This window comes from Zingiber officinale, chromosome 4A (genome assembly GCF_018446385.1).
Source record: "Zingiber officinale cultivar Zhangliang chromosome 4A, Zo_v1.1, whole genome shotgun sequence".
NCBI lineage: Eukaryota > Viridiplantae > Streptophyta > Magnoliopsida > Zingiberales > Zingiberaceae > Zingiber > Zingiber officinale.
Window position 1 is genome coordinate 66,593,673 of NC_055992.1, and position 5,820 is coordinate 66,599,492.

Here is a 5,820-nt window from a genome sequence, read left to right on the forward strand (position 1 = left end):
TCCACCGGTGTCTATTTCATTTTCGACCGATGTCTATGAAGCCGATGTTAAAAGTCTGCCATTTTAGACATCGGGTTAAAACCGGTGTAGTATCACTTAACGACACCGGTCTTCGAATCGGTTATTAACCTGTGTAGTATCACTTAACGACACCGTTTCATCAACGGTGTAAAACTGATGTAATATTGTATGTTAATAACACCAGTTTTGGCAGCGGTAAATGACCGATGTAATATTAGTTAATAACACTGGTTTTGCAACGGTGGAAAACCGATGTAGTATGTATATTTTTTAACAACACAAATTTGATTTTCGAAACAATGAAAAATCGACAATAACAAAAAAAATACACAAATATTCAAAAATTATACAAATATTCTTCATTCAATAATATCCATAAAATACACAAATATTCACAAATTATATAAATAATCTTCTTACAACAATATCCATAAAATACCCAAACATTCTTTTTATATCAAAAGCTAGCTAATAGATATCAAAATCAAGGTAGAACATTCTTTTAACACATCAAGGTAGAACCGCACTTCAAATGTAATCTAGCATGCATTCAGCCCACTCGAACTGCATTTCATCAATTTCAACTCTGGAGTACTTGAGATTTGTAAACTGTAAAAACACATAAATCCACCATATGTCAAATAACTAAAACAAATGTGTACATGTATCAAATAAAAAATATAAGATCACAAGTGCTTGTCATAAACATGCTTACCAGCGTGTTGAAACCTATTCTGTGAATGGTGGCTTCGAATGAACTTCACGAGCAAGGCCAAAATTTGCTATCTTCACAAAGTCCTTGGTTACCAATAAGTTCTCTGCAAATGTCATAATCTAGTATAATAGAATGCTAACTTCACCAGAATAATTATAGGTGCATAAATCACATTTAACAAAATAAATGCTAATCCTAGATAACAACGTTGTAGGAATAGTTCTGTTAAGAGCACACAAATGAATCTTTATAGGGATATTTGGTTAAAAGCGGAACTAAAGAGGTACACCTACCTCCCATGTCAATAAGTCACTTCCTCGAGTTGGATATGGCTTTTGCAAATCTAGCTCCATATAGAAGGTGTAGAGTTTGATATCTTGAAGCTGCAAATCCAATCAAAAGTAGGATTAGCGTGGTAAGCAAGACATTGAAAATCCCATTAATAGACACATATTGGCCATGAGAACCCTTGTTCTTGTCATTGAAATAAGGTGGGGTAGTTGTCATGCCTCCCAAACTTGAATTAAAAGGATATGGGAGAAGACCCCTAAATCCTTCATTTATCCATTGAACTTCCTTAATGTACGAAGGCATAAAAAATGAAGAAGGATAACGATGCCATTCACTTCCGATGCAAAGCATAGTCTCTGTGCATAAAGGCAAGCATTCCATCAAATTTAAAACTATAATCCAATCAATATAAAACTATAATCCAATCAAATTTACAGGCTATCGCTTCTGCATAATTTCCCTATTGTAATACAAGAGAACTATCAATTTCCAACTAGGGGCAAAGACAACAAAGAAGATGATAGACAAATTATATGACTTTCTTCTATTAAATGAGGCAATATGCAGTAACTCTCAAACTAGCAATGAAAAAGGCAGATATAGTACTCTACCTGTTGCTTGTATATAATAGCCAAGTTGTTGAAGGGAACAGATATCCCTGTTGTAACTGCTAAAATTGCCTTATAGAATGATGCAGCAACACTCATCATATTACTGCATGAAGAGATGTTTCATTAAGGAACAAAAATAAATTATCCACACAGTTGTCATCAAGCATTTCTAAAGCTTACCAATCCATGTATATATATGTTGCCAAGGCTTGACAATGCTTGTGGATGGTTAGGTTGTAAAGCAAAGCATGACTTGGGAAAAATTATTAAAATGAAGTTATTCAACAAGGAAAAAAACAACTTGTTATTATCTCCCTGATTTTAGGATCATATGATTCCAGTTTCAGAACTAAAATTCTTTCAAATCCGTAACATTCTGAACGGTTGGGTTTTTTCTGCAGTTGGGCCCTGTACTTCAAAAGACGGTAGAATCTTTTCGTCTCCTCCCTCCTACAGAAAATTATGTTCCCCCATTTAAGGACCCTTGGAGGTTTTGGTGACGACTACAATGTTTTAGTATGAAACCTTCCAACGTGTCTACAGATGACCGTCATTGTATTTTTTGTATATACCTTGCTTGGTGTTTGGATTTGTTTATGCAAGGAATGAGCACTGCATCATCTACTGGGGATCTTTAACTATGCTTTATTTCTGAAGCAGCTACATCAGCACACTGGGTTACATTAGTTTGCTTTTTGTTCTAGCATCTAAAGCAAAAGAAAGTACATAAAGGATAGAGGATAAGGAATAACCATGACAAGAAACCAGGAAAATATATAATAACAGTAGTCCTTCAAAGACAATGAAAATAAAGTAACTAACTTAAATCTGAAGGTGATGCGTAAGTTCAAAAATCTTAATAAAATAAATTATAAGTCGACATAAAAGGATATAGCTTTATAAGTAATTTAGAAATTATAGACAGTTTTAGCAGCCAACAATAAAATAAATTAACAACAAAACTAACCTAAAGACCTTGTAAATAGATTGCAATTTTAGCAAAGAACACGAACTTGCTCTAGGTGCCGGTGCCATATAGAACGACCTCATAAATAGGTTGCAGCTTCAGCAAAGAACATGAACTTGCTACCGTAGTCATGTAGGATCAGCAAGTACTCACGTATCTTGACTCGAGGAGATTCTTCAAAGTTTCCTGGAGAATCTATCATTAGTGGCAATACAGTTTAATGACAGAATCTGCTCCAGCTGTGAATAGCCATGGCTGCCTCGGATGAAATTTACAATCTAAAACACCTGTTCAATTAATAAGTTAATGTTAGGTCTAAGATAGGCAGGAATTGCAATTTTTATTTGAGTTAGAAAGCCATAGTTTCTTAATCTAGACGCGGAAATGAAAAACAAGGAAAATAACAAAGTTTGCAACACAACTGACCTCTGTCATTAAACTAAGAGAATTTGGTATGCCTAAACTTTTCAGGGCACTTTAGGTTTCATCCTGATTCCAGCCTCAAAGGCTAGGTAACTAGGTATAATGTCATGATTTTTATATATTTCCAATTTGTCAGTGTGTATTAGAAAAAAGAAAGAAACAAAACTGAGATATAAAATAGGCACTAGGAATGACTAAAAATAAGTACAACTAAAATTCATAATTAGGATATCACTAGGAATGACAGTAGTGAAATAGTCTCCTTTTCGATGCCAATCAATTTTTTCACAACCTGCAAAGCAAAAGAATGAATAATAGAAAGGTAGTGGCATATACTCTACCAATTAAAATAAAGTAATCCAAAGGATTAAGTCTATGTCCAGAAACAATTAAGGTAATTCGATGTGCCTATATTGAAATTAATTACTATACAGATACATATGTACTCTGAAGGGAGGATACACAGTGAATATAGCTCACCTTGCAATGCTTTAATCGGATGCAATCATATTTATCATCTCGAACCCATCTCACTGCTGGAGTGGTATTTCCTAAAGCACAGAATCGAGTGCCAACTGATCTGAACAGAAACTAAAATAATATTATGAGTAAAAACACTTACCCTCATCCTCCTCTAGTTTTGATTCCTCCACATGAAGCAACTCCTTGACCCTTGCTTGATTCTCTGCACTTCCCAATCCAGTATCTAAAATAAGCACATCGCATCCTCTGAAACAATGTGTAAATGTATGTCAGAAAGAAGCAGGGTGGAATTAGGCATCGAAAACTGAATTAAAAAAAACCCTAGAGGGTGGAAATTAAATTACAAAAACCTGGAGGAAATGAACATACAAAAGAAACGCTAACCATAGGTACGGCTCCCTTCTTTTAACATAACCATATTAAATTTATATTCTAACCTAAACCATCCAATATCTAAATTCCCATTAGATCTTCAAGGTTACAATCTTCCATAATCACCTAACATGAAACCTAAATGTCACTGAAACCATTTCAGATTCAGGTTAATCTTTATTTACAACATTCAATTACCCAATATAACAACTCTTATCCTTGTTAACTAGTAACACATCATACCCTTAACCTCCAACACCAGAACAAACAAATTCTTATTGACTCTGCCGTGGATCCAGCTCAAAACACACAGGATTCATTAGGTAACATCTACTGCAACTAATGATCGCACAAGGGTAAGGAACAAGAACTAAACCGTACCTCAATCCCCTACAAACAGAACATTACATAGTGCATCTTCACTAGCCGGATCAAGAAGAAAGAATAACAAGAAGTCATCAAAACAACCTGTTAACAACAACAACAGATCGACCTCATTACCTCTGCACCCTTCAATCACCGGAGACGATCACTGATACGAAGAAGAGATCGATCCAACAGAGCTGTGGTGGCCGGGACCAAAATACCAGTCTCTGCTTCCCAGAAAGAACCACCTGAATCAACACTAGAAAGGATCAAGGTTCGAATTCACAACCAAAACCAAACCCTTACCTCCAAGATCGAAGTTAGGGCAACGACTTGTTCTTGCCGACGAACAGGGACAGAGATCGGGAAGGAACAATGGTTGTTACCTCCTCCAAACAATCGATGCTGGCCTGATCCAACGCCGATGCCCTTGGTTCCCTCCCGACAGCCGGCGAAATCCACCGATCGAGATCCGTCGCCGTTGTTCACCGAGATCAGAGAAGGGAGGAAGGGATCGGGGAGAAAGAAGGTTCGGCTGTAACTAACCTCTCTTCCTCTCAACGCTCCAAGGTCCGCTCTTCGCCGGCGCCACCGAGAGAAGAAGAAATCGCCGGTCTCGGTCGCGTGAAGTCCGAAGTCGCGAGAAGCAGAGGAAGAACAGAGGAGAAAGTCGGGGGAAAAGAAAAGGCTTCGGCGCTTTATAGAGAGGTTAACCCCAAACCCCATCCTCAACCTTTAGCAATCAGACGATTAAGAAGAATGAAAAGAGGAAACGAGAGGTTTTGAAGATGACAATGTACCCAGCGAGCGAAGAGGCCGAGAAGGAGAAAATGAAGCACGGAGAGCCTTTATGCCTGCAATTTTAGGGTTTTAACAGGCAGACATACTTCGTTATTCTTGTACTGCACTTGATCTCTCTGCTTCAGAAGAAGGAGACCCCTTTACACAAGATCAGAGATCTCGGTGTTGTTCTCTCTTCCTTCGGATTCCCTCATGTTGCCGACCAACCGTGCCATGGTGGTCGTGGGCGTCCTCTAGCTGTTCGGATCTTGTCGGCCCCTACCTTAGCCGCGAAGAGCGAAGAGAGGAAGGAGGAGGAGGAAGAGAGGATCGGACGAGGAGGCAGAATGGAACTACGATTTTGCTTAGGATCGAAGCAGGTGGTTTTGATCCTAATCGGGAGAGGAAGGGGCGTCGATCCAGGAAGGGGAAGAGATCCAGGAAGGGGAAGAGGGAGATGAGGCTGAGAGAGATGGTCAGAGGTTTAGGTTTAGGTTTAGGCTGAGAGAAGGGGCGCGATATTGGTTTAGGGTTTGGAGGGAACTTTGTGAAGTGTTATAAATTTTGGCTTGTGGAAAAATTAAATTATTATTTTTTGGTTCATTAACATCGGGTTTTAAAATCGCTGTTAAAACCGATGTCTATTAACAAAAAAAAAGGCGCTCATAGACATCGGCTAAAAAACCGATGTCTATGAGCGAAAATCTGCGCTTATAGACACCGATTTTTGGAAAACCCGGTGTAAAATACTCAAAGACATCGGTTTTTGCTTAAAACTGTTGTTCCACCGA

At 38.1% G+C, this 5,820-nt stretch overlaps 2 long non-coding RNA genes across 5 annotated transcripts; both read right to left on the minus strand.

The window, feature by feature from the left end:
- Positions 1–571: 571 nt before the first annotated feature.
- LOC121973342 lies at positions 572–2,981 on the minus strand. Of its 3 annotated transcripts, XR_006109524.1 has the most exons (5): positions 1,639–1,673; positions 1,204–1,383; positions 1,030–1,119; positions 737–839; positions 572–630 (listed from the first exon to the last, which is right to left on the minus strand). It is a non-coding gene; the product is annotated as an uncharacterized LOC121973342 (long non-coding RNA). The 3 variants fall into 3 exon arrangements; XR_006109525.1 differs by lacking the exons at positions 1,204–1,383; positions 1,639–1,673 and adding an exon at positions 2,759–2,981; XR_006109523.1 differs by lacking the exon at positions 1,639–1,673 and having other exon boundaries at positions 1,204–1,620.
- A 503-nt stretch (positions 2,982–3,484) lies between these two features.
- On the minus strand, positions 3,485–5,314 carry LOC121973344. Of its 2 annotated transcripts, XR_006109527.1 has the most exons (5): positions 5,050–5,314; positions 4,636–4,982; positions 4,385–4,497; positions 3,651–3,757; positions 3,485–3,579 (listed from the first exon to the last, which is right to left on the minus strand). It is a non-coding gene; the product is annotated as an uncharacterized LOC121973344 (long non-coding RNA). The 2 variants fall into 2 exon arrangements; XR_006109526.1 differs by lacking the exon at positions 5,050–5,314 and having other exon boundaries at positions 4,636–5,036.
- Between the last annotated feature and the right edge of the window lie 506 nt (positions 5,315–5,820).